The sequence below is a fragment of the Chiloscyllium plagiosum genome, unplaced genomic scaffold, assembly GCF_037043375.1.
Source record: "Chiloscyllium plagiosum isolate Xiang-an unplaced genomic scaffold, Cpla_swu_hap1 HiC_scaffold_18, whole genome shotgun sequence".
Classification (NCBI taxonomy): Eukaryota; Metazoa; Chordata; class Chondrichthyes; order Orectolobiformes; family Hemiscylliidae; genus Chiloscyllium; species Chiloscyllium plagiosum.
Window position 1 is genome coordinate 63,219,438 of NW_028270156.1, and position 27,069 is coordinate 63,246,506.

Below are 27,069 nucleotides of genomic sequence, written 5' to 3' on the forward strand. Positions count from 1 at the left end.
TTTTTCTCTCTCTTTTTCACTCTTTCTCTTTCTCTCTTTTACTCTCTCTATTTCTCTTTTTCTCTCTTTTTCTCTTTTTTTCCTCTGTTTTTCTCTCTGTTTTTCTCTCTCTTTTTCTCATTTTCTCTGTCTTTTTCTCTCACATTTTCTCTTTTTCTCTCTTTTTCTCTCTCTTTTTCTCTCTTTCTCTCTTTTACTCTGTCTGTTTCTATTTTTCTTTTTCTCTTTTTTCCTCTCTCTTTTTCTCTCTCTTTTTCTCTTTTCCTCTTTTTTTCTCTTTCTCCCTTTTTCTCTCAGTTTTTCTATCTCTTTCTCTCTCTCTTTTTCTTTCTCTCTGTTTCTCTCTCTTTTCCTCTCTGTTTTTTTCTCTCTGTTTTTCTCTCTCTTTTTCTTTTTCTCTCTCCTTTTTCTTGTTCTCTCTGTTCTCTCTTTTTCTCTCTCTGTTTCTGTCTCTTTCACTCTTTTTTTCTCTTTTCTCTCTCTTTTCTCTCTCTTTGTGTCTTTTTCTCTTTTTCTCTCTCTTTTTCTCTTTCTCACTTTTACTCTCTTTTTCTCTCTTTCTCCCTTGTTCACTCTCCTTTCTCTCGCTTTTTCTCTTTTTCTCTTAGTGTCTTTTTCTCTCACTTTTTCTGCTTTTCTCATTTTCTCTCTTTTTCTCTCTCTTTTTCTCTTTTTCTCTCTTTTTCTCTCTCATATTCTCTTTCTCTTTTTTCTTTTTCTCTCTCTTTTTCTCTCTCTTTTGCTCTCTCTTTTTCTCTTTTTCTCCTCTCTTTTTCTCTCTCTTTTTGTCTTTTACTCTCTTTTTCTTTCTTTTTCTCTTTTCTCTCTCTTTTTCTCTCTCTTTTTCTCTTTCTCTCTTTTTCTCTCTCTTTTTCACTGCTTCTCTTTCTCTCTTTTACTCTCTCCTTTTCTCTGTTTTACTCTTTTTCTCTCTTTTTCTCTCTCTTTTTCATTTTTCTCTTTCTCTCTCTATTTTTCTCTCTCTTTTTAACTCTTTCTCTTTCTCTCTTTTACTCTCTCTTTTTGTCTTTTTCTCTCTTTTTCTCTCTTTTCCTCTGTTTTTGTCTCTGTATTTCTCTCTCTTTTTCTCATTTTCCCTGTCTTTTTCTCTCACATTTTCTCTTTTTCTCTCTTTTTCTCTCTTTCTCCATTTTACTCTCTCTGTTTCTCTTTTTCTTTTTCTCTCTGTTTTCTATCTCTGATTCTCTCTCTTTTTCTTTTTTCTCTTTCTCTCTTTTTCTCTCTGTTTTTCTCTCTCTTTTTCTCATTTTCTCTCTTTCTCACTTTTTCTCTGACTTTTCCACTTTTTATCTCTTTGTCTCTTTCTCTCTCTCTCTTTTTCTCTCTTTCTCTCTCTCGCTTTTTCTTTCTCTCTCTCTTTTCTCATTTTTCTCCCTCTTCTCTCTTTTCCTCTCTCTTTTTCTCTCTCCTTTTCTCTTTTTCTCTCTTTCTCTCTTTTGCTCTCTCTTTTTCTCTCTTTTCCTCTTTTTCTCTCTTTCTCTTTTTTCTCACTTTTCTCTCTCTTTGTGTCTTTTTCTCTTTTTCTCTCTCTTTTTCTCTTTCTCGCTTTTACTCTCTTTTTCTCTCTTTCTTCCTTATTCACTCTCCTTTCTCTCGCTTTTTCTCTTTTTCTCTTAGTGTCTTTTGCTCTCTCACTTTTTCTGCTTTTCTCATTTTCTCTCTTTTTCTCTCTCTTTTTCTCTTTTTCTCTCTTTTTCTCTCTCATATTCTCTTTCTCTTTTTTCTTTTTCTCTCTCTTTTCTCTCTCTTTTGCTCTCTCTTTTTCTCTTTTTCTCCTCTCTTTCTCTCTCTCTTTTTGTCTTTTACTCTCTTTTTTTCTTTCTCTCTCTTTTCTCTCTCTTTTTCACTGTTTCTCTTTCTCTCTTTTACTCTCTCCTTTTCTCTTTTTCTCTCTTTTTCTCTCTCTTTTTCATTTTTCTCTTTCTCTCTCTATTTTTCTCTCTCTTTTTAACTCTTTCTCTTTCTCTCTTTTACTCTCTCTTTTTCTCTTTTTCTCTCTTTTTCCTCTGTTTTTCTCTCTGTATTTCTCTCTCTTTTTCTCATTTTCTCTGTCTTTTTCTCTCACATTTTCTCTTTTTCTCTCTTTTTCTCTCTTTCTCCATTTTACTCTCTCTGTTTCTCTTTTTCTTTTTCTCTCTGTTTTCTATCTCTGATTCTCTCTCTTTTTCTTTTTTTCTCTTTCTCTCTTTTTCTCTCTGTTTTTCTCTCTCTTTTTCTCATTTTCTCTCTTTCTCACTTTTTCTCTGACTTTTCCACTTTTTATCTCTTTGTCTCTTTCTCTCTCTCTCTTTTTCTCTCTTTCTCTCTCTCGCTTTTTCTTTCTCTCTCTCTTTTCTCATTTTTCTCTCTCTTCTCTCTTTTCCTCTCTCTTTTTCTCTCTCCTTTTCTCTTTTTCTCTCTTTCTCTCTTTTGCTCTCTCTTTTTCTCTCTTTTCCTCTTTTTCTCTCTTTCTCTTTTTTCTCACTTTTCTCTCTCTTTTTCTCTTTTCCTCTTTTTCTCTCTTTCTCCCTTTTACTCTCTCTTTTTCCGTCTTTTTCTCTCTCTATTTCTTTCTCTCTCTTTCTCTCTTTTTCTCTCTTTTTTCTCTCTCTTTTTCTCTTTATCTCTTTCTTTTATTCTCTCTTTTTCTCTTTTCCTCTCTTTTACTCTCTCTTTTTCTCTCTGTTTTCTATCTAATTCTCTCTCTTTTTCTCTTTCTCTCTTTTTCTCACTTTTCTCTCTTTTTCGCTTTTTCTCTCTTTTTCTCTTTCTCTTTCTCTCTCTTTTCTCTCTCTTTTTCTCTTTTTCTCTCTTTCTCAGTTTTTCTCTCTCCTTTTCTCTCTCTCTTTCTCTTTTTCTCTTTTTCTCTTCATCTCTTTTTCTTTCAATTTTTCTGCTTTTCTCTTTTTCTCTTTTACTCTCTTTTTCTCTCACTTTTTCTCTCTCTTTTTCACTCTTTCTCTTTCTCTCTTTTACTCTCTCTATTTCTCTTTTTCTCTCTTTTTCTCTTTTTTTCCTCTGTTTTTCTCTCTGTTTTTCTCTCTCTTTTTCTCTCACATTTTCTCTTTTTCACTCTTTTTCTCTCTCTTTTTCTCTCTTTCTCTCTTTTACTCTCTCTGTTTCTATTTTTCTTTTTCTCTCTTTTTCTCTCTCTTTTTCTCTTTTCCTCTTTTTTTCTCTTTCTCCCTTTTTCTCTCAGTTTTTCTCTCTCTTTCTCTCTCTCTTTTTCATTTTTCTCTTTCTCTCTCTATTTTTCTCTCTCTTTTTAACTCTTTCTCTTTCTCTCTTTTACTCTCTCTTTTTCTCTTTTTCTCTCTTTTTCTCTCTTTTCCTCTGTTTTTCTCTCTGTATTTCTCTCTCTTTTTCTCATTTTCCCTGTCTTTTTCTCTCACATTTTCTCTTTTTCTCTCTTTTTCTCTCTTTCTCCATTTTACTCTCTCTGTTTCTCTTTTTCTTTTTCTCTCTGTTTTCTATCTCTGATTCTCTCTCTTTTTCTTTTTTCTCTTTCTCTTTTTCTCTCTGTTTTTCTCTCTCTTTTTCTCATTTTCTCTCTTTCTCACTTTTTCTCTGACTTTTCCACTTTTTATCTCTTTGTCTCTTTCTCTCTCTCTTTTTTTCTCTCTTTCTCTCTCTCACTTTTTCTTTCTCTCTCTCTTTTCTCATTTTTCTCTCTCTTCTCTCTTTTCCTCTCTCTTTTTCTCTCTCCTTTTCTCTTTTTCTCTCTTTTGCTCTCTCTTTTTCTCTCTTTTCCTCTTTTTCTCTCTTTCTCTTTTTTCTCACTTTTCTCTCTCTTTTTCTCTTTTCCTCTTTTTCTCTCTTTCTCCCTTTTACTCTCTCTTTTTCCGTCCTTTTTCTCTCTCTATTTTTTTCTCTCTCTTTCTCTCTTTTTCTCTCTTTTTTCTCTCTCTTTTTCTCTTTATCTCTTTCTTTTATTCTCTCTTTTTCTCTTTTCCTCTCTTTAACTCTCTCTTTTTCTCTCTGTTTTCTCTCTAATTCTCTCTCTTTTTCTCTCTCTTTTTCTCTTTCTCTCTTTTTCTCACTTTTCTCTCTTTTTTGCATTTTCTCTCTTTTTCTCTTTCTCTTTCTCTCTCTTTTCTCTCTCTTTTTCTCTTTTTCTCTCTTTCTCAGTTTTTCTCTCTCCTTTTCTCTCTCTCTTTCTCTTTTTCTCTTTTTCTCTTCGTCTCTTTTTCTCTCACTTTTTCTGCTTTTCTCTTTTTCTCTTTTACTCTCTTTTTCTCTCACTTTTTCTCTCTCTTTTTCACTCTTTCTCTTTCTCTCTTTTACTCTCTCTATTTCTCTTTTTCTCTCTTTTTCTCTTTTTTTCCTCTGTTTTTCTCTCTGTTTTTCTCTCTCTTTTTCTCATTTTCTCTGTCTTTTTCTCTCACATTTTCTCTTTTTCTCTCTTTTTCTCTCTCTTTTTCTCTCTTTCTCTCTTTTACTCTGTCTGTTTCTATTTTTCTTTTTCTCTTTTTTCTTCTCTCTTTTTCTCTCTCTTTTTCTCTTTTCCTCTTTTTTTCTCTTTCTCCCTTTTTCTCTCAGTTTTTCTCTCTCTTTCTCTCTCTCTTTTTCTTTCTCTCTGTTTCTCTCTCTTTTCCTCTCTGTTTTTTTCTCTCTGTTTTTCTCTCTCTTTTTCTCTTTTCTCTTTCTGTCTTTTACTCTTTCTTTTTCTCTCAGTTTTTTTCTCTCTTTTAATCTCTCTTTTTCTTTTTCTCTCTCTTTTTCTCTCACTTTTTCTCTTTTTCTCTCTCTTTTTCTCTTTTTTCTCTCTTTATCTCTCTGTTTCTCTTTTTTCTCGTTCTCACTTTTTCTCTCCTTATCTCTCTCTTTTTCTGTCTTTTTTTTCTCTCTCTTCTCTCTTTCTCTCTCTTTTTCTCTCTTTTTTTCTCTCTCTTTTTCTCTCTCTTTTTCTCTTTTTCTCTTTCTGTCTTTTTCTCTCTCTTTTTCTCGCTCTTTTTCTTTTTTCTCTCTTTCTCTTTGTTGTCACTTTTCTCTCTCTTTTTCTCTTTTTCTCTCATTTTCTGTCTCTTTTTCTCTGTTTTTCTCTCTCTTTTTTCTCTCTATTTCTCTCTTTTTCTCTCTTTTTTCTCTCTCTTTTTCTCTTTATCTCTTTCTTTTATTCTCTCTTTTTCTCTTTTCCTCTCTTTTACTCTCTCTTTTTCTCTCTGTTTTCTCTCTAATTCTCTCTCTTTTTCACTTTTTCTCTCTCTTTTTCTCTCACGTTTTCTCACTTTTCTCTCTTTTTCGCTTTTTCTCTCTTTTCTCTTTCTCTTTCTCTCTCTTTTCTCTCTCTTTTTCTCTTTTCCTCTCATTTTCTGTCTCTTTTTCTCTCTTTCTCTCTCTCTTTTTCTTTCTCTCTGTTTCTCTCTCTTTTCCTCTCTGTTTTTTTCTCTCTTTTTCTCTTTTCTCTTTCTGTCTTTTCCTCTTTCTTTTTCTCTCAGTTTTTTTCTCTCTTTTTATCTCTCTTTTTCTTTCTCTCTCTCTTTTTCTCTTTTTCTCTCACTTTTTCTCTTTTTCTCTTTTTCTCTTTCTCTTTCTCTCTCTATTCTCTCTCTTTTTCTCTCTTTCTCAGTTTTTCTCTCTCCTTTTCTCTCTCTTTCTCTGTTTCTCTTTTTCTCTTCGTCTCTTTTTCTCTCACTTTTTCTGCTTTTCTCTTTTTCTCTTTTACTCTCTTTTTCTCTCACTTTTTCTCTCTCTTTTTCACTCTTTCTCTTTCTCTCTTTTACTCTCTCTATTTCTCTTTTTCTCTCTTTTTCGTCTGTTTTCTCTCTGTTTTTCTCTCTCTTTTTCTCATTTTCTCTGTCTTTTTCTCTCACATTTTCTCTTTTTCTCTCTTTTTCTCTCTTTCGCTCTTTTACTCTCTCTGTTTCTATTTTTCTTTTTCTCTATTTCCTCTCTATTTTTCTCTCTCTTTTTCTCTTTTCCTCTTTTTCTCTCTTTCTCCCTTTCTCTCTCTCTTTTTCTCTCTTTCTCTCTCTCTTTTTCTTTCTCTCTGTTTCTCTCTCTTTTCCTCTCTGTTTTTTTCTCTCTTTTTCTCTTTTCTCTTTCTGTCTTTTACTCTTTCTTTTTCTCTCAGTTTTTTTCTCTCTTTTTATCTCTCTTTTTCTTTCTCTCTCTCTTTTTCTCTCACTTTTTCTCTTTTTCTCTTTTTCTCTCTCTTTCTCTCTTTTTTCTCTCTTTATCTCTGTTTCTCTTTTTTCTCTTTCTCTCTTTTTCTCTTTTTCTCTCTCTTTTTCTGTCTTTTTTTCTCTCTCCTTTCTGTTTTTCTCTCTTTTTCTCTCTCTTTTTCTCATTTTCTCTCTCTTTTTCTGTCTTTTTTCTCTCTCTTCTCTTTTTCTCTCTCTTTTTCTCCTTTTCTCTCTTTTTCTCTCTCTTTTTCTCTCTCATATTCTCTTTCTCTTTTTTCTTTTTCTCTCTCTTTTTCTATCTTTTTCTCTTTTTCTCCTCTCTTTTTCTCTCTCATATTCTTTCTCTTTTTTCTTTTTCTCTCTCTTTTTCTCTCTCCTTTTCTCTTTTTCTCTCTTTCTCTCTTTTGCTCTCTTGTTTGCTCTCTCTTTTTCACGCTATTCCTCTTTTTCTCTCTTTCTCTTTTTTTTCTCACTTTTCTCTCTCTTTTTCTCTTTTTCTCTCTTTTTCTCTCTCATATTCTCTTTCTCTTTTTTCTTTTTCTCTCTCTTTTTCTCTCTCTTTTGCTCTCTCTTTTTCTCCTCTCTTTTTCTCTCTCTTTTTGTCTTTTACTCTCTTTTTCTTTCTTTTTCTCTTTTCTCTCTCTTTTTCTCTCTCTTTTTTTCTTTCTCTCTTTTTCTCTCTCTTTTTCTCTTTTCCTCTTTTTCTCTCTTTCTCCCTTTTTCTCTTCTTTTTCTCTCTTTCTCTCTCTCTTTTTCTTTCTCTCTGTTTCTCTCTCTTTTCCTCTCTGTTTTTTCTCTCTGTTTTTCTCTCTCTTTTTCTCTTTTCTCTTTCTGTCTTTTACTCTTTCTTTTTCTCTCAGTTTTTTTCTCTCTTTTTATCTCTCTTTTTCTTTTTCTCTCTCTTTTTCTCTCACTTTTTCTCTTTTTCTCTTTTTCTCTCTCTTTCTCTCTTTTTTCTCTCTTTATCTCTCTGTTTCTCTTTTTTCTCTTTCTCTCTTTTTCTCTCTCTTTTTCTGTCTTTTTTTCTCTCTCTTTTCTGTTTTTCTCTCTTTTTCTCTCTCTTTTTCTCTCTCTTTTTCTGTCTTTTTTTCTCTCTCTTCTCTTTTTCTCTCTCTTTTTCTCCTTTTCTCTCTTTTTCTCTCTCTTTTTCTCTCTCATATTCTCTTTCTCTTTTTTCTTTTTCTCTCTCTTTTTCTCTCTCTTTTGCTCTCTCTTTTTCTCCTCTCTTTTTCTCTCTCTTTTTGTCTTTTATTCTCTTTTTCTTTCTTTTTCTCTTTTCTCTCTCTTTTTCTCTCTCTTTTTCTCTTTCTCTCTTTTTCTCTCTCTTTTTCTCTTTTCCTCTTTTTCTCTCTTTCTCCCTTTTTCTCTTCTTTTTCTCTCTTTCTCTCTCTCTTTTTCTTTCTCTCTGTTTCTCTCTCTTTTCCTCTCTGTTTTTTCTCTCTGTTTTTCTCTCTCTTTTTCTCTTTTCTCTTTCTGTCTTTTACTCTTTCTTTTTCTCTCAGTTTTTTTCTCTCTTTTTATCTCTCTTTTTCTTTCTCTCTTTTTCTCTTTTTCTCTCACTTTTTCTCTTTTTCTCTTTTTCTCTCTCTTTCTCTCTTTTTTCTCTCTTTATCTCTCTGTTTCTCTTTTTTCTCTTTCTCTCTTTTTCTCTTTTTCTCTCTCTTTTTCGGTCTTTTTTTCTCTCTCTTTTCTGTTTTTCTCTCTTTTTCTCTCTCTTTTTCTCGCTCTTTTTCTGTCTTTTTTTCTCTCTCTTCTCTTTTTCTCTCTCTTTTTCTCCTTTTCTCTCTTTTTCTCTCTCATATTCTCTTTCTCTTTTCTCTTTTTCTCTCTCTTTCTCTCTTTTTTCTCTCTTTATCTCTCTGTTTCTCTTTTTTCTCTTTCTCTCTTTTTCTCTTTTTCTCTCTCTTTTTCTGTCTTTTTTTCTCTCTCTTTTCTGTTTTTCTCTCTTTTTCTCTCTCTTTTTCTCTTTTTCTCGCTCTTTTTCTGTCTTTTTTTCTCTCTCTTCTCTTTTTCTCTCTCTTTTTCTCCTTTTCTCTCTTTCTCTCTCTCTCTTTCTCTTTTCCTCTTTTTCTCTCTTTCTCCCTTTCTCTCTCTCTTTTTCTCTCTCTTTTTCTCTTTTCCTCTTTTTCTCTCTTTCTCCCTTTCTCTCTCTCTTTTTCTCTCTCTTTTTCTCTTTTCCTCTTTTTCTCTCTTTCTCCCTTTTCTCTCTCTTTTTCTCTCTTTCTCTCTCTCTTTTTCTTTCTCTCTGTTTCTCTCTCTTTTCCTCTCTGTTTTTTTTTCTCTGTTTTTCTCTCACTTTTTCTCTTTTCTCTTTCTGTCTTTTACTCTTTCTTTTTATCTCAGCTTTTTTCTCTCTTTTTATCTCTCTTTTTCTTTCTCTCTCTATTTCTCTTTTTCTCTCACTTTTTCTCTTTTTCTCTTTTTCTCTTTTTTCTCTCTTTATCTCTCTGTTTCTCTTATTTCTCTTTCTCACTTTTTCTCTTTTCCTCTCTCTTTTTCTGTCTTTTTTCTCTCTCTTCTCTTTTTCTCCTCTCTTTTTCTCTCTCTTTTTCTCTTTTACTCTTTCTATCTTTTTCTCTTCTTTCTCTCTCTTTTCCTCTTTTTCTCTTTCTCTCTTTTTCTCGTTCTCTTTTTCTCTCTCTTTTATCTGTCTTTTTCTCTTTCTGCCTTTTCCTCTCTCTTTTTCTCTATTTTCTCTCTTTTTCTCTTTTTCTCTCTTTTCTCTCTCTTTTTCTTTTTCTCTCTCTTTTTTCTTGTTCTCTCTGTTCTCTCTTTTTCTCTCTCTGTTTCTGTCTCTTTCACTCTTTTTTTCTCTTTTTCTCTCTCTTTTCTCTCTCTTTGTGTCTTTTTCTCTTTTTCTCTCTCTTTTTCTCTTTCTCGCTTTTACTCTCTTTTTCTCTCTTTCTTCCTTTTTCACTCTCCTTTCTCTCGCTTTTTCGCTTTTTCTCTTAGTGTCTTTTGCTCTCTCACTTTTTCTGCTTTTCTCATTTTCTCTCTTTTTCTCTCTCTTTTTCTCTTTTTCTCTCTTTTTCTCTCTCATATTCTCTTTCTCTTTTTTCTTTTTCTCTCTCTTTTTCTCTCTCTTTTTCTCTTTTTCTCCTCTCTTTCTCTCTCTCTTTTTGTCTTTTACTCTCTTTTTCTTTCTTTCTCTCTTTTTCTCTCTCTTTTTCACTGTTTCTCTTTCTCTCTTTTACTCTCTCCTTTTCTCTGTTTTTCTCTTTTTCTCTCTTTTTCTCTCTCTTTTTCATTTTTCTCTTCCTCTCTCTATTTTTCTCTCTCTTTTTAACTCTTTCTCTTTCTCTCTTTTACTCTCTCTTTTTCTCTTTTTCTCTCTTTTTCCTCTGTTTTTCTCTCTGTATTTCTCTCTCTTTTTCTCATTTTCTCTGTCTTTTTCTCTCACATTTTCTCTTTTTCTCTCTTTTTCTCTCTTTCTCCATTTTACTCTCTCTGTTTCTCTTTTTCTTTTTCTCTCTGTTTTCTATCTCTGATTCTCTCTCTTTTTCTTTTTTTCTCTTTCTCTCTTTTTCTCTCTGTTTTTCTCTCTCTTTTTCTCATTTTCTCTCTTTCTCACTTTTTCTCTGACTTTTCCACTTTTTATCTCTTTGTCTCTTTCTCTCTCTCTCTTTTTCTCTCTTTCTCTCTCTCGCTTTTTCTTTCTCTCTCTCTTTTCTCATTTTTCTCTCTCTTCTCTCTTTTCCTCTCTCTTTTTCTCTCTCCTTTTCTCTTTTTCTCTCTTTCTCTCTTTTGCTCTCTCTTTTTCTCTCTTTTCCTCTTTTTCTCTCTTTCTCTTTTTTCTCACTTTTCTCTCTCTTTGTGTCTTTTTCTCTTTTTCTCTCTCTTTTTCTCTTTCTCGCTTTTACTCTCTTTTTCTCTCTTTCTTCCTTATTCACTCTCCTTTCTCTCGCTTTTTCTCTTTTTCTCTTAGTGTCTTTTGCTCTCTCACTTTTTCTGCTTTTCTCATTTTCTCTCTTTTTCTCTCTCTTTTTCTCTTTTTCTCTCTTTTTCTCTCTCATATTCTCTTTCTCTTTTTTCTTTTTCTCTCTCTTTTCTCTCTCTTTTGCTCTCTCTTTTTCTCTTTTTCTCCTCTCTTTCTCTCTCTCTTTTTGTCTTTTACTCTCTTTTTTTTCTTTCTCTCTTTTTCTCTCTCTTTTTCACTGTTTCTCTTTCTCTCTTTTACTCTCTCCTTTTCTCTGTTTTTCTCTTTTTCTCTCTTTTTCTCTCTCTTTTTCATTTTTCTCTTTCTCTCTCTATTTTTCTCTCTCTTTTTAACTCTTTCTCTTTCTCTCTTTTACTCTCTCTTTTTCTCTTTTTCTCTCTTTTTTCTCTGTTTTTCTCTCTGTATTTCTCTCTCCTTTTCTCATTTTCTCTGTCTTTTTCTCTCACATTTTCTCTTTTTCTCTCTTTTTCTCTCTTTCTCCATTTTACTCTCTCTGTTTCTCTTTTTCTTTTTCTCTCTGTTTTCTATCTCTGATTCTCTCTCTTTTTCTTTTTTTCTCTTTCTCTCTTTTTCTCTCTGTTTTTCTCTCTCTTTTTCTCATTTTCTCTCTTTCTCACTTTTTCTCTGACTTTTCCACTTTTTATCTCTTTGTCTCTTTCTCTCTCTCTCTTTTTCTCTCTTTCTCTCTCTCGCTTTTTCTTTCTCTCTCTCTTTTCTCATTTTTCTCTCTCTTCTCTCTTTTCCTCTCTCTTTTTCTCTCTCCTTTTCTCTTTTTCTCTCTTTCTCTCTTTTGCTCTCTCTTTTTCTCTCTTTTCCTCTTTTTCTCTCTTTCTCTTTTTTCTCACTTTTCTCTCTCTTTGTGTCTTTTTCTCTTTTTCTCTCTCTTTTTCTCTCTCTTTTTCTCTTTCTCGCTTTTACTCTCTTTTTCTCTCTTTCTTCCTTATTCACTCTCCTTTCTCTCGCTTTTTCTCTTTTTCTCTTCGTGTCTTTTGCTCTCTCACTTTTTCTGCTTTTCTCATTTTCTCTCTTTTTCTCTCTCTTTTTCTCTTTTTCTCTCTTTTTCTCTCTCTCATATTCTCTTTCTCTTTTTTCTTTTTCTCTCTCTTTTCTCTCTCTTTTGCTCTCTCTTTTTCTCTTTTTCTCCTCTCTTTCTCTCTCTCTTTTTGTCTTTTACTCTCTTTTTTTTCTTTCTCTCTTTTTCTCTCTCTTTTTCACTGTTTCTCTTTCTCTCTTTTACTCTCTCCTTTTCTCTGTTTTTCTCTTTTTCTCTCTTTTTCTCTCTCTTTTTCATTTTTCTCTTTCTCTCTCTATTTTTCTCTCTCTTTTTAACTCTTTCTCTTTCTCTCTTTTACTCTCTCTTTTTCTCTTTTTCTCTCTTTTTTCTCTGTTTTTCTCTCTGTATTTCTCTCTCCTTTTCTCATTTTCTCTGTCTTTTTCTCTCACATTTTCTCTTTTTCTCTCTTTTTCTCTCTTTCTCCATTTTACTCTCTCTGTTTCTCTTTTTCTTTTTCTCTCTGTTTTCTATCTCTGATTCTCTCTCTTTTTCTTTTTTTCTCTTTCTCTCTTTTTCTCTCTGTTTTTCTCTCTCTTTTTCTCATTTTCTCTCTTTCTCACTTTTTCTCTGACTTTTCCACTTTTTATCTCTTTGTCTCTTTCTCTCTCTCTCTTTTTCTCTCTTTCTCTCTCTCGCTTTTTCTTTCTCTCTCTCTTTTCTCATTTTTCTCTCTCTTCTCTCTTTTCCTCTCTCTTTTTCTCTCTCCTTTTCTCTTTTTCTCTCTTTCTCTCTTTTGCTCTCTCTTTTTCTCTCTTTTCCTCTTTTTCTCTCTTTCTCTTTTTTCTCACTTTTCTCTCTCTTTGTGTCTTTTTCTCTTTTTCTCTCTCTTTTTCTCTCTCTTTTTCTCTTTCTCGCTTTTACTCTCTTTTTCTCTCTTTCTTCCTTATTCACTCTCCTTTCTCTCGCTTTTTCTCTTTTTCTCTTCGTGTCTTTTGCTCTCTCACTTTTTCTGCTTTTCTCATTTTCTCTCTTTTTCTCTCTCTTTTTCTCTTTTTCTCTCTTTTTCTCTCTCTCATATTCTCTTTCTCTTTTTTCTTTTTCTCTCTCTTTTCTCTCTCTTTTGCTCTCTCTTTTTCTCTTTTTCTCCTCTCTTTCTCTCTCTCTTTTTGTCTTTTACTCTCTTTTTTTTCTTTCTCTCTTTTTCTCTCTCTTTTTCACTGTTTCTCTTTCTCTCTTTTACTCTCTCCTTTTCTCTGTTTTTCTCTTTTTCTCTCTTTTTCTCTCTCTTTTTCATTTTTCTCTTTCTCTCTCTATTTTTCTCTCTCTTTTTAACTCTTTCTCTTTCTCTCTTTTACTCTCTCTTTTTCTCTTTTTCTCTCTTTTCCCTCTGTTTTTCTCTCTGTATTTCTCTCTCTTTTTCTCAATTTCTCTGTCTTTTTCTCTCACATTTTCTCTTTTTCTCTCTTTTTCTCTCTTTCTCCATTTTACTCTCTCTGTTTCTCTTTTTCTTTTTCTCTCTGTTTTCTATCTCTGATTCTCACTCTTTTTCTTTTTTTCTCTTTCTCTCTTTTTCTCTCTGTTTTTCTCTCTCTTTTTCTCATTTTCTCTCTTTCTCACTTTTTCTCTGACTTTTCCACTTTTTATCTCTTTGTCTCTTTCTCTCTCTCTCTTTTTCTCTCTTTCTCTCTCTCGCTTTTTCTTTCTCTCTCTCTTTTCTCATTTTTCTCTCTCTTCTCTCTTTTCCTCTCTCTTTTTCTCTCTCCTTTTCTCTTTTTCTCTCTTTCTCTCTTTTGCTCTCTCTTTTTCTCTCTTTTCCTCTTTTTCTCTCTTTCTCTTTTTTCTCACTTTTCTCTCTCTTTTTCTCTTTTCCTCTTTTTCTCTCTTTCTCCCTTTTACTCTCTCTTTTTCCGTCTTTTTCTCTCTCTATTTCTTTCTCTCTCTTTCTCTCTTTTTCTCTCTTTTTTCTCTCTCTTTTTCTCTTTATCTCTTTCTTTTATTCTCTCTTTTTCTCTTTTCCTCTCTTTTACTCTCTCTTTTTCTCTCTGTTTTCTCTCTAATTCTCTCTCTCTTTCTCTCTCTTTTTCTCATTTTCTCTCTTTTTCTCACTTTTCTCTCTTTTTCGCTTTTTCTCTCTTTTTCTCTTTCTCTTTCTCTCTCTTTTCTCTCTCTTTTTCTCTTTTTCTCTCTTTCTCAGTTTTTCTCTCTCCTTTTCTCTCTCTTTCTCTTTTTCTCTTTTTCTCTTCATCTCTTTTTCTTTCACTTTTTCTGCTTTTCTCTTTTTCTCTTTTACTCTCTTTTTCTCTCACTTTTTCTCTCTCTTTTTCACTCTTTCTCTTTCTCTCTTTTACTCTCTCTTTTTCTCTTTTTCTCTCTTTTTCCTCTGTTTTTCTCTCTGTATTTCTCTCTCTTTTTCTCATTTTCTCTGTCTTTTTCTCTCACATTTTCTCTTTTTCTCTCTTTTTCTCTCTTTCTCCATTTTACTCTCTCTGTTTCTCTTTTTCTTTTTCTCTCTGTTTTCTATCTCTGATTCTCACTCTTTTTCTTTTTTTCTCTTTCTCTCTTTTTCTCTCTGTTTTTCTCTCTCTTTTTCTCATTTTCTCTCTTTCTCACTTTTTCTCTGACTTTTCCACTTTTTATCTCTTTGTCTCTTTCTCTCTCTCTCTTTTTCTCTCTTTCTCTCTCTCGCTTTTTCTTTCTCTCTCTCTTTTCTCATTTTTCTCTCTCTTCTCTCTTTTCCTCTCTCTTTTTCTCTCTCCTTTTCTCTTTTTCTCTCTTTCTCTCTTTTTCTCTCTTTCTCTTTTTTCTCACTTTTCTCTCTCTTTTTCTCTTTTCCTCTTTTTCTCTCTTTCTCCCTTTTACTCTCTCTTTTTCCGTCTTTTTCTCTCTCTATTTCTTTCTCTCTCTTTCTCTCTTTTTCTCTCTTTTTTCTCTCTCTTTTTCTCTTTATCTCTTTCTTTTATTCTCTCTTTTTCTCTTTTCCTCTCTTTTACTCTCTCTTTTTCTCTCTAATTCTCTCTCTCTTTCTCTCTCTTTTTCTCTTTCTCTCTTTTTCTCACTTTTCTCTCTTTTTCGCTTTTTCTCTCTTTTTCTCTTTCTCTTTCTCTCTCTTTTCCTCTTTTTCTCTCTTTCTCAGTTTTTCTCTCTCCTTTTCTCTCTCTTTCTCTTTTTCTCTTTTTCTCTTCATCTCTTTTTCTTTCACTTTTTCTGCTTTTCTCTTTTTCTCTTTTACTCTCTTTTTCTCTCACTTTTTCTCTCTCTTTTTCACTCTTTCTCTTTCTCTCTTTTACTCTCTCTATTTCTCTTTTTCTCTCTTTTTCTCTCTCTTTTTCTCTTTTCCTCTTTTTTTCTCTTTCTCCCTTTTTCTCTCAGTTTTTCTCTCTCTTTCTCTCTCTCTTTTTCTTTCTCTCTGTTTCTCTCTCTTTTCCTCTCTGTGTTTTTCTCTCTGTTTTTCTCTCTCTTTTTCTCATTTCTCTTTCTGTCTTTTACTCTTTCTTTTTCTCTCAGTTTTTTTCTCTCTTTTAATCTCTCTTTTTCTTTTTCTCTCTCTTTTTCTCTCACTTTTTCTCTTTTTCTCTCTCTTTTTCTCTTTTTTCTCTCTTTATCTCTCTGTTTCTCTTTTTTCTCGTTCTCACTTTTTCTCTCTTTATCTCTCTCTTTTTCTGTCTTTTTTTCTCTCTCTTCTCTCTTTCTCTCTCTTTTTCTCTCTTTTTTCTCTCTCTTTTTCTCTTTATCTCTTTCTTTTATTCTCTCTTTTTCTCTTTTCCTCTCTTTTACTCTCTCTTTTTCTCTCTGTTTTCTCTCTAATTCTCTCTCTTTTTCTCTTTTTCTCTCTCTTTTTCTCTCACGTTTTCTCACTTTTCTCTCTTTTTCGCTTTTTCTCTCTTTTCTCTTTCTCTTTCTCTCTCTTTTCTCTCTCTTTTTCTCTTTTCCTCTCATTTTCTGTCTCTTTTTCTCTCTAATTCTCTCTCTTTTTTCTCTCTATTTCTCTCTTTTTCTCTCTTTTTTCTCTCTCTTTTTCTCTTTATCTCTTTCTTTTATTCTCTCTTTTTCTCTTTTCCTCTCTTTTACTCTCTCTTTTTCTCTCTGTTTTCTCTCTAATTCTCTCTCTTTTTCTCTTTTTCTCTCTCTTTTTCTCTCACGTTTTCTCACTTTTCTCTCTTTTTCGCTTTTTCTCTCTTTTTCTCTTTCTCTTTCTCTCTCTTTTCTCTCTCTTTTTCTCTTTTTCTCTCTTTCTCAGTTTTTCTCTCTCCTTTTCTCTCTCTTTCTCTGTTTCTCTTTTTCTCTTCGTCTCTTTTTCTCTCACTTTTTCTGCTTTTCTCTTTTTCTCTTTTACTCTCTTTTTCTCTCACTTTTTCTCTCTCTTTTTCACTCTTTCTCTTTCTGTCTTTTACTCTCTCTATTTCTCTTTTTCTCTCTTTTTCATCTGTTTTTCTCTCTGTTTTTCTCTCTCTTTTTCTCATTTTCTCTGTCTTTTTCTCTCACATTTTCTCTTTTTCTCTCTTTTTCTCTCTTTCTCTCTTTTACTCTCTCCTTTTCTCTCTTTCTCTCTCTCTTTTTCTTTCTCTCTGTTTCTCTCTCTTTTCCTCTCTGTTTTTCTCTCTGTTTTTCTCTCTCTTTTTCTCTTTTCTATTTCTGTCTTTTACTCTTTCTTTTTCTCTCAGTTTTTTTCTCTCTTTTTATCTCTCTTTTTCTTTCTCTCTCTCTTTTTCTCTTTTTCTCTCACTTTTTCTCTTTTTCTCTTTTTCTCTCTCTTTCTCTCTTTTTTCTCTCTTTATCTCTCTGTTTCTCTTTTTTCTCTTTCTCTCTTTTTCTCTTTTTCACTCTCTTTTTCTGTCTTTTTTCTCTCTCTTTTCTGTTTTTCTCTCTTTTTCTCTCTCTTTTTCTCTCTCTTTTTCTGTCTTTTTTTCTCTCTCTTCTCTTTTTCTCTCTCTTTTTCTCTCTTTTTCTCCTTTTCTCTCTTTTTCTCTCTCTTTTTCTCTCTCATATTCTCTTTCTCTTTTTTCTTTTTCTCTCTCTTTTTCTATCTTTTTCTCTTTTTCTCCTCTCTTTTTCTCTCTCATATTCTTTCTCTTTTTTCTTTTTCTCTCTCTTTTTCTCTCTCTTTTTCCCTCTCTTTTGCTCTTTTTCTCCTATTCTCTATTTTTTCTCTCTTTTTCTATCTCTGATTCTCTCTCTTTTTCTTTTTTCTCTTTCTCTCTTTTTCTCTCTGTTTTTCTCTCTCTTTTTCTCATTTTCTCTCTTTCTCACTTTTTCTCTGACTTTTCCACTTTTTATCTCTTTGTCTCTTTCTCTCTCTCTTTTTCTCTCTTTCTCTCTCTCTTTTTCTCTCTCGCTTTTTCTTTCTCTCTCTCTTTTCGCATTTTTCTCTCTCTTCTCTCTTTTCCTCTCTCTTTTTCTCTCTCCTTTTCTCTTTTTCTCTCTTTCTCTCTTTTGCTCTCTTGTTTGCTCTCTCTTTTTCTCTTTTCCTCTTTTTCTCTCTTTCTCTTTTTTTTCTCACTTTTCTCTCTCTTTTTCTCTTTTCCTCTTTTTCTCTCTTTCTCCCTTTTACTCTCTCTTTTTCCGTCTTTTTCTCTCTCTTTTTCTCTTTTTCTCTCACTTTTTCTCACTTTTCTCTCCTTTTCGCTTTTTCTCTCTTTTTCTCTTTCTCTTTCTCTCTCTTTTCTCTCTCTTTTTCTCTTTTTCTCTCTTTCTCAGTTTTTCTCTCTCCTTTTCTCTCTCTTTCTCTTTTTTTCTTTTTCTCTTCGTCTCTTTTTCTCTCACTTTTTCTGCTTTTCTCTTTTTCTCTTTTACTCTCTTTTTCTCTCAGTTTTTTTTACTCTTTCTCTTTCTCTCTTTTACTCTCTCTATTTCTCTTTTTCTCTCTTTTTCTCACTTTTTCCTCTGTTTTTCTCTCTCTTTTTCTCATTTTCTCTGTCTTTTTCTCTCACATTTTCTCTTTTTCTCTCTTTTTCTCTCTTTTTCTCTCTTTCTCTCTTTTACTCTCTCTGTTTCTATTTTTCTTTTTCTCTCTTTTCCTCTCCCTTTTTCTCTCTTTTTCTCTCTCTTTTTCTCTTTTCCTCTTTTTCTCTCTTTCTCCCTTTCTCTCTCTCTTTTTCTCTCTTTTTCTCTCTCTTTTTCTCTTTTCCTCTTTTTCTCTCTTTCTCCCTTTTCTCTCTCTGTTTCTCTCTTTCTCTCTCTCTTTTTCTTTCTCTCTGTTTCTCTCTCTTTTCCTCTCTGTTTTTTTTCTCTGTTTTTCTCTCTCTTTTTCTCTTTTCTCTATCTGTCTTTTACTCTCTCTTTTTCTCTCAGTTTTTTTTCTCTCTTTTTATCTCTCTTTTTCTTTCTCTCTCTCTTTTTCTCTTTTTCTCTCTCTTTTTCTCTTTTCCTCTTTTTCTCTCTTTCTCCCTTTCTCTCTCTCTTTTTCTCTCTTTTTCTCTCTCTTTTTCTCTTTTCCTCTTTTTCTCTCTTTCTCCCTTTTTCTCTCTCTTTTTCTCTCTTTCTCTCTCTCTTTTTCTTTCTCTCTGTTTCTCTCTCTTTTCCTCTCTGTTTTTTTTCTCTGTTTTTCTCTCACTTTTTCTCTTTTCTCTTTCTGTCTTTTACTCTTTCTTTTTATCTCAGCTTTTTTCTCTCTTTTTATCTCTCTTTTTCTTTCTCTCTCTATTTCTCTTTTTCTCTCACTTTTTCTCTTTTTCTCTTTTTCTCTTTTTTCTCTCTTTATCTCTCTGTTTCTCTTATTTCTCTTTCTCACTTTTTCTCTTTTCCTCTCTCTTTTTCTGTCTTTTTTCTCTCTCTTCTCTTTTTCTCCTCTCTTTTTCTCTCTCTTTTTCTCTTTTACTCTTTCTATCTTTTTCTCTTCTTTCTCTCTCTTTTCCTCTTTTTCTCTTTCTCTCTTTTTCTCGTTCTCTTTTTCTCTCTCTTTTTATCTGTCTTTTTCTCTTTCTGCCTTTTTCTCTCTCTTTTTCTCTTTTTTCTCTCTTTTTCTCTTTTTCTCTCTTTTCTCTCTCTTTTTCTTTTTCTCTCTCTTTTTTCTTGTTCTCTCTGTTCTCTCTTTTTCTCTCTCTGTTTCTGTCTCTTTCACTCTTTTTTTCTCTTTTTCTCTCTCTTTTCTCTCTCTTTGTGTCTTTTTCTCTTTTTCTCTCTCTTTTTCTCTTTCTCGCTTTTACTCTCTTTTTCTCTCTTTCTCCCTTGTTCACTCTCCTTTCTCTCGCTTTTTCTCTTAGTGTCTTTTTCTCTCACTTTTTCTGCTTTTCTCATTTTCTCTCTTTTTCTCTCTCTTTTTCTCTTTTTCTCTCTTTTTCTCTCTCATATTCTCTTTCTCTTTTTTCTTTTTCTATCTCTTTTTCTCTCTCTTTTGCTCTCTCTTTTTCTCTTTTTCTCCTCTCTTTTTCTCTCTTTTTCTCTTTCTCTTTCTCTCTCTTTTCTCTCTCTTTTTCTCTTTTTCTCTCTTTCTCAGTTTTTCTCTCTCCTTTTCTCTCTCTTTCTCTGTTTCTCTTTTTCTCTTCGTCTCTTTTTCTCTCACTTTTTCTGCTTTTCTCTTTTTCTCTTTTACTCTCTTTTTCTCTCACTTTTTCTCTCTCTTTTTCACTCTTTCTCTTTCTGTCTTTTACTCTCTCTATTTCTCTTTTTCTCTCTTTTTCATCTGTTTTTCTCTCTGTTTTTCTCTCTCTTTTTCTCATTTTCTCTGTCTTTTTCTCTCACATTTTCTCTTTTTCTCTCTTTTTCTCTCTTTCTCTCTTTTACTCTCTCCTTTTCTCTCTTTCTCTCTCTCTTTTTCTTTCTCTCTGTTTCTCTCTCTTTTCCTCTCTGTTTTTCTCTCTGTTTTTCTCTCTCTTTTTCTCTTTTCTATTTCTGTCTTTTACTCTTTCTTTTTCTCTCAGTTTTTTTCTCTCTTTTTATCTCTCTTTTTCTTTCTCTCTCTCTTTTTCTCTTTTTCTCTCACTTTTTCTCTTTTTCTCTTTTTCTCTCTCTTTCTCTCTTTTTTCTCTCTTTATCTCTCTGTTTCTCTTTTTTCTCTTTCTCTCTTTTTCTCTTTTTCACTCTCTTTTTCTGTCTTTTTTCTCTCTCTTTTCTGTTTTTCTCTCTTTTTCTCTCTCTTTTTCTCTCTCTTTTTCTGTCTTTTTTTCTCTCTCTTCTCTTTTTCTCTCTCTTTTTCTCTCTTTTTCTCCTTTTCTCTCTTTTTCTCTCTCTTTTTCTCTCTCATATTCTCTTTCTCTTTTTTCTTTTTCTCTCTCTTTTTCTATCTTTTTCTCTTTTTCTCCTCTCTTTTTCTCTCTCATATTCTTTCTCTTTTTTCTTTTTCTCTCTCTTTTTCTCTCTCTTTTTCCCTCTCTTTTGCTCTTTTTCTCCTATTCTCTATTTTTTCTCTCTTTTTCTATCTCTGATTCTCTCTCTTTTTCTTTTTTCTCTTTCTCTCTTTTTCTCTCTGTTTTTCTCTCTCTTTTTCTCATTTTCTCTCTTTCTCACTTTTTCTCTGACTTTTCCACTTTTTATCTCTTTGTCTCTTTCTCTCTCTCTTTTTCTCTCTTTCTCTCTCTCTTTTTCTCTCTCGCTTTTTCTTTCTCTCTCTCTTTTCGCATTTTTCTCTCTCTTCTCTCTTTTCCTCTCTCTTTTTCTCTCTCCTTTTCTCTTTTTCTCTCTTTCTCTCTTTTGCTCTCTTGTTTGCTCTCTCTTTTTCTCTTTTCCTCTTTTTCTCTCTTTCTCTTTTTTTTCTCACTTTTCTCTCTCTTTTTCTCTTTTCCTCTTTTTCTCTCTTTCTCCCTTTTACTCTCTCTTTTTCCGTCTTTTTCTCTCTCTTTTTCTCTTTTTCTCTCACTTTTTCTCACTTTTCTCTCCTTTTCGCTTTTTCTCTCTTTTTCTCTTTCTCTTTCTCTCTCTTTTCTCTCTCTTTTTCTCTTTTTCTCTCTTTCTCAGTTTTTCTCTCTCCTTTTCTCTCTCTTTCTCTTTTTTTCTTTTTCTCTTCGTCTCTTTTTCTCTCACTTTTTCTGCTTTTCTCTTTTTCTCTTTTACTCTCTTTTTCTCTCAGTTTTTTTTACTCTTTCTCTTTCTCTCTTTTACTCTCTCTATTTCTCTTTTTCTCTCTTTTTCTCACTTTTTCCTCTGTTTTTCTCTCTCTTTTTCTCATTTTCTCTGTCTTTTTCTCTCACATTTTCTCTTTTTCTCTCTTTTTCTCTCTTTTTCTCTCTTTCTCTCTTTTACTCTCTCTGTTTCTATTTTTCTTTTTCTCTCTTTTCCTCTCCCTTTTTCTCTCTTTTTCTCTCTCTTTTTCTCTTTTCCTCTTTTTCTCTCTTTCTCCCTTTCTCTCTCTCTTTTTCTCTCTTTTTCTCTCTCTTTTTCTCTTTTCCTCTTTTTCTCTCTTTCTCCCTTTTCTCTCTCTGTTTCTCTCTTTCTCTCTCTCTTTTTCTTTCTCTCTGTTTCTCTCTCTTTTCCTCTCTGTTTTTTTTCTCTGTTTTTCTCTCTCTTTTTCTCTTTTCTCTATCTGTCTTTTACTCTCTCTTTTTCTCTCAGTTTTTTTTCTCTCTTTTTATCTCTCTTTTTCTTTCTCTCTCTCTTTTTCTCTTTTTCTCTCTCTTTTTCTCTTTTCCTCTTTTTCTCTCTTTCTCCCTTTCTCTCTCTCTTTTTCTCTCTTTTTCTCTCTCTTTTTCTCTTTTCCTCTTTTTCTCTCTTTCTCCCTTTTTCTCTCTCTTTTTCTCTCTTTCTCTCTCTCTTTTTCTTTCTCTCTGTTTCTCTCTCTTTTCCTCTCTGTTTTTTTTCTCTGTTTTTCTCTCACTTTTTCTCTTTTCTCTTTCTGTCTTTTACTCTTTCTTTTTATCTCAGTTTTTTTCTCTCTTTTTATCTCTCTTTTTCTTTCTCTCTCTATTTCTCTTTTTCTCTCACTTTTTCTCTTTTTCTATTTTTCTCTTTTTTCTCTCTTTATCTCTCTGTTTCTCTTATTTCTCTTTCTCACTTTTTCTCTTTTTCTCTCTCTTTTTCTGTCTTTTTTCTCTCTCTTCTCTTTTTCTCCTCTCTTTTTCTCTCTCTTTTTCTCTTTTACTCTTTCTATCTTTTTCTCTTCTTTCTCTCTCTTTTCCTCTTTTTCTCTTTCTCTCTTTTTCTCGTTCTCTTTTTCTCTCTCTTTTTATCTGTCTTTTTCTCTTTCTGCCTTTTTCTCTCTCTTTTTCTCTTTTTTGTCTCTTTTTCTCTTTTTCTCTCTTTTCTCTCTCTTTTTCTTTTTCTCTCTCCTTTTTCTTGTTCTCTCTGTTCTCTCTTTTTCTCTGTCTGTTTCTGTCTCTTTCACTCTTTTTTCTCTTTTTCTCTCTCTTTTCTCTCTCTTTGTGTCTTTTTCTCTTTTTCTCTCTCTTTTTCTCTTTCTCGCTTTTACTCTCTTTTTCTCTCTTTCTCCCTTGTTCACTCTCCTTTCTCTCGCTTTTTCTCTTTTTCTCTTAGTGTCTTTTGCTCTCTCACTTTTTCTGCTTTTCTCATTTTCTCTCTTTTTCTCTCTCTTTTTCTCTTTTTCTCTCTTTTTCTCTTTTACTCTCTTTTTCTCTCAGTTTTTTTTACTCTTTCTCTTTCTCTCTTTTACTCTCTCTATTTCTCTTTTTCTCTCTTTTTCTCACTTTTTCCTCTGTTTTTCTCTCTCTTTTTCTCAATTTCTCTGTCTTTTTCTCTCACATTTTCTCTTTTTCTCTCTTTTTCTCTCTCTTTTTCTCTCTTTCTCTCTTTTACTCTCTCTGTTTCTATTTTTCTTTTTCTCTCTTTTCCTCTCCCTTTTTCTCTCTTTTTCTCTCTCTTTTTCTCTTTTCCTCTTTTTCTCTCTTTCTCCCTTTCTCTCTCTCTTTTTCTCTCTTTTTCTCTCTTTTTCTCTTTTCCTCTTTTTCTCTCTTTCTCCCTTTTCTCTCTCTGTTTCTCTCTTTCTCTCTCTCTTTTTCTTTCTCTCTGTTTCTCTCTCTTTTTTCCTCTCTGTTTTTTTTCTCTGTTTTTCTCTCTCTTTTTCTCTTTTCTCTATCTGTCTTTTACTCTCTCTTTTTCTCTCAGTTTTTTCTCTCTTTTTATCTCTCTTTTTCTTTCTCTCTCTCTTTTTCTCTTTGTCTCTCTCTTTTTCTCTTTTCCTCTTTTTCTCTCTTTCTCCCTTTCTCTCTCTCTTTTTCTCTCTTTTTCTCTCTCTTTTTCTCTTTTCCTCTTTTTCTCTCTTTCTCCCTTTTTCTCTCTCTTTTTCTCTCTTTCTCTCTCTCTTTTTCTTTCTCTCTGTTTCTCTCTCTTTTCCTCTCTGTTTTTTTTCTCTGTTTTTCTCTCACTTTTTCTCTTTTCTCTTTCTGTCTTTTACTCTTTCTTTTTATCTCAGTTTTTTTCTCTCTTTTTATCTCTCTTTTTCTTTCTCTCTCTATTTCTCTTTTTCTCTCACTTTTTCTCTTTTTCTCTTTTTCTCTCTCTTTTTCTGTCTTTTTTCTCTCTCTTCTCTTTTTCTCCTCTCTTTTTCTCTCTCTTTTTCTCTTTTACTCTTTCTATCTTTTTCTCTTCTTTCTCTCTCTTTTCCTCTTTTTCTCTTTCTCTCTTTTTCTCGTTCTCTTTTTCTCTCTCTTTTTATCTGTCTTTTTCTCTTTCTGCCTTTTTCTCTCTCTTTTTCTCTTTTTTCTCTCTTTTTCTCTTTTTCTCTCTTTTCTCTCTCTTTTTCTTTTTCTCTCTCCTTTTTCTTGTTCTCTCTGTTCTCTCTTTTTCTCTGTCTGTTTCTGTCTCTTTCACTCTTTTTTCTCTTTTTCTCTCTCTTTTCTCTCTCTTTGTGTCTTTTTCTCTTTTTCTCTCTCTTTTTCTCTTTCTCGCTTTTACTCTCTTTTTCTCTCTTTCTCCCTTGTTCACTCTCCTTTCTCTCGCTTTTTCTCTTTTTCTCTTAGTGTCTTTTGCTCTCTCACTTTTTCTGCTTTTCTCATTTTCTCTCTTTTTCTCTCTCTTTTTCTCTTTTTCTCTCTTTTTCTCTCTCATATTCTCTTTCTCTTTTTTCTTTTTCTCTCTCTTTTTATCTCTCTTTTGCTCTCTCTTTTTCTCTTTTTCTCCTCTCTTTTTCTCTCTCTTTTTGTCTTTTACTCTCTTTTTCTTTCTTTCTCTCGTTTTCTCTCTCTTTTTCACTGTTTCTCTTTCTCTCTTTTACTCTCTCCTTTTCTCTGTTTTTCTCTTTTTCTCTCTTTTTCTCTCTCTTTTTCATTTTTCTCTTTCTCTCTCTATTTTTCTCTCTCTTGTTAACTCTTTCTCTTTCTCTCTTTTACTCTCTCTTTTTCTCTTTTTCTCTCTTTTTCTCTCTTTTTCCTCTGTTTTTCTCTCTGTATTTCTCTCTCTTTTTCTCATTTTCTCTGTCTTTTTCTCTCACATTTTCTCTTTTTCTCTCTTTTTCTCTCTTTCTCCATTTTACTCTCTCTGTTTCTCTTTTTCTTTTTCTCTCTGTTTTCTATCTCTGATTCTCTCTCTTTTTCTTTTTTCTCTTTCTCTCTTTTTCTCTCTGTTTTTCTCTCTCTTTTTCTCATTTTCTCTCTTTCTCACTTTTTCTCTGACCTTTCCACTTTTTATCTCTTTGTCTCTTTCTCTCTCTCTCTTTTTCTCTCTTTCTCTCTCTCGCTTTTTCTTTCTCTCTCTCTTTTCTCATTTTTCTCTCTCTTCTCTCTTTTCCTCTCTCTTTTTCTCTCTCCTTTTCTCTTTTTCTCTCTTTCTCTCTTTTGCTCTCTCTTTTTCTCTCTTTTCCTCTTTTTCTCTCTTTCTCTTTTTTTCTCACTTTTCTCTCTCTTTTTCTCTTTTCCTCTTTTTCTCTCTTTCTCCCTTTTACTCTCTCTTTTTCCGTCTTTTTCTCTCTCTATTTCTTTCTCTCTCTTTCTCTCTTTTTCTCTCTTTTTCTCTCTCTTTTTCTCTTTATCTCTTTCTTTTATTCTCTCTTTTTCTCTTTTCCTCTCTTTTACTCTCTCTTTTTCTCTCTGTTTTCTCTCTAATTCTCTCTCTCTTTCTCTCTCTTTTTCTCTTTCTCTCTTTTTCTCACTTTTCTCTCTTTTTCGCTTTTTCTCTCTTTTTCTCTTTCTCTTTCTCTCTCTTTTCTCTCTCTTTTTCTCTTTTTCTCTCTTTCTCAGTTTTTCTCTCTCCTTTTCTCTCTCTCTTTCTCTTTTTCTCTTTTTCTCTTCGTCTCTTTTTCTTTCACTTTTTCTGCTTTTCTCTTTTTCTCTTTTACTCTCTTTTTCTCTCACTTTTTCTCTCTCTTTTTCACTCTTTCTCTTTCTCTCTTTTACTCTCTCTATTTCCCTTTTTCTCTCTTTTTCTCTTTTTTTCCTCTGTTTTTCTCTCTGTTTTTCTCTCTCTTTTTCTCATTTTCTCTGTCTTTTTCTCTCACATTTTCTCTTTTTCACTCTTTTTCTCTCTCTTTTTCTCTCTTTCTCTCTTTTACTCTCTCTGTTTCTATTTTTCTTTTTCTCTCTTTTCCTCTCTCTTTTTCGCTCTCTTTTTCTCTTTTCCTCTTTTTTTCTCTTTCTCCCTTTTTCTCTCAGTTTTTCTCTCTCTTTCTCTCTCTCTTTTTCTTTCTCTCTGTTTCTCTCTCTTTTCCTCTGTTTTTTTCTCTCTGTTTTTCTCTCTCTTTTTCTCTTTTCTCTTTCTGTCTTTTACTCTTTCTTTTTCTCTCAGTTTTTTTCTCTCTTTTAATCTCTCTTTTTCTTTTTCTCTCTCTTTTTCTCTTTTTCTCTCACTTTTTCTCTTTTTCTCTCTCTTTTTCTCTTTTTCTCTCTCTTTATCTCTCTGTTTCTCTTTTTTCTCGTTCTCACTTTTTCTCTCTTTATCTCTCTCTTTTTCTGTCTTTTTTTCTCTCTCTTCTCTCTTTCTCTCTCTTTTTCTCTCTTTTTTTCTCTCTCTTTTTCTGTCTCTTTTTCTCTTTTTCTCTTTCTGTCTTTTTCTCTCTCTTTTTCTTTTTTCTCTCTTTCTCTTTGTTGTCACTTTTCTCTCTCTTTTTCTCTTTTTCTCTCTTTTTCTCTCTCTTTTTTCTCTCTATTTCTCTCTTTTTCTCTCTTTTTTCTCTCTCTTTTTCTCTTTATCTCTTTCTTTTATTCTCTCTTTTTCTCTTTTCCTCTCTTTTACTCTCTCTTTTTCTCTCTGTTTTCTCTCTAATTCTCTCTCTTTTTCTCTTTTTCTCTCTCTTTTTCTCTCACGTTTTCTCACTTTTCTCTCTTTTTCGCTTTTTCTCTCTTTTCTCTTTCTCTTTCTCTCTCTTTTCTCTCTCTTTTTCTCTTTTCCTCTCATTTTCTGTCTCTTTTTCTCTCTTTTCTCTCTCTTTTTCTCTCTATTTCTCTCTTTTTCTCTCTTTTTTCCTCTCTCTTTTTCTCTTTATCTCTTTCTTTTATTCTCTCTTTTCTCTTTTCCTCTCTTTTACTCTCTCTTTTTCTCTCTGTTTTCTCTCTAATTCTCTCTCTTTTTCTCTTTTTCTCTTCGTCTCTTTTTCTCTCACTTTTTCTGCTTTTCTCTTTTTCTCTTTTACTCTCTTTTTCTCTCACTTTTTCTCTCTCTTTTTCACTCTTTCTCTTTCTCTCTTTTACTCTCTCTATTTCTCTTTTTCTCTCTTTTTCGTCTGTTTTTCTCTCTGTTTTTCTCTCTCTTTTTCTCATTTTCTCTGTCTTTTTCTCTCACATTTTCTCTTTTTCTCTCTTTTTCTCTCTTTCTCTCTTTTACTCTCTCTGTTTCTATTTTTCTTTTTCTCTATTTCCTCTCTCTTTTTCTCTCTCTTTTTCTCTTTTCCTCTTTTTCTCTCTTTCTCCCTTTTTCTCTCTCTTTTTCTCTCTTTCTCTCTCTCTTTTTCTTTCTCTCTGTTTCTCTCTCTTTTCCTCTCTGTTTTTTCTCTCTGTTTTTCTCTCTCTTTTTCTCTTTTCTCTTTCTGTCTTTTACTCTTTCTTTTTCTCTCAGTTTTTTTCTCTCTTTTTATCTCTCTTTTTCTTTCTCTCTCTCTTTTTCTCTTTTTCTCTCACTTTTTCTCTTTTTCTCTATTTCTCTCTCTTTCTCTCTTTTTTCTCTCTTTATCTCTCTGTTTCTCTTTTTTCTCTTTCTCACTTTTTCTCTTTTTCTCTCTCTTTTTCTGTCTTTTTTTCTCTGTCTTCTCTTTTTCTCTCTCTTTTTCTCTCTCTCTTTCTCTTTTACTCTCTTTGTCTCTTTTTCTCTCTCTTTTCTGTTTTTCTCTCTTTTTCTCTCTCTTTTTCTCTCTCTTTTTCTCTTTTTCTCTCTCCTTTTCTGTCTTTTTTTCTCTCTCTTCTCTTTTTCTCCTTTTCTCTCTTTTTCTCTGTCTTTTTCTCTCTCATATTCTCTTTCTTTTTTTCTTTTTCTCTCTCTTTTTCTCTCTTTTTCTCTTTTTCTCCTCTCTTTTTCTCTCTCATATTCTTTCTCTTTTTTCTTTTTCTCTGTCTTTTTCTCTCTCTTTTTCCCTCTCTTTTGCTCTTTTTCTCCTATTCTCTATTTTTTTCTCTCTTTTTCTCTGTTTTCTATCTCTGATTCTCTCTCTTTTTCTTTTTTCTCTTTCTCTCTTTTTCTCTCTGTTTTTCGCTCTCTTTTTCTCATTTTCTCTCTTTCTCACTTTTTCTCTGACTTTTCCACTTTTTATCTCTTTGTCTCTTTCTCTCTCTCTTTTTGTCTCTTTCTCTCTCTCTTTTTCTCTCTCGCTTTTTCTTTCTCTCTCTCTTTTCCCATTTTTCTCTCTCTTCTCTCTTTTCCTCTCTCTTTTTCTCTCTCCTTTTCTCTCTTTCTCTCTTTTACTCTCTCTTTTTCTCTTTTTCTCTCTTTTTCTCTCTTTTTCCTCTGTTTTTCTCTCTGTATTTCTCTCTCTTTTTCTCATTTTCTCTGTCTTTTTCTCTCACATTTTCTCTTTTTCTCTCTTTTTCTCTCTTTCTCCATTTTACTCTCTCTGTTTCTCTTTTTCTTTTTCTCTCTGTTTTCTATCTCTGATTCTCTCTCTTTTTCTTTTTTCTCTTTCTCTCTTTTTCTCTCTGTTTTTCTCTCTCTTTTTCTCATTTTCTCTCTTTCTCACTTTTTCTCTGACTTTTCCACTTTTTATCTCTTTG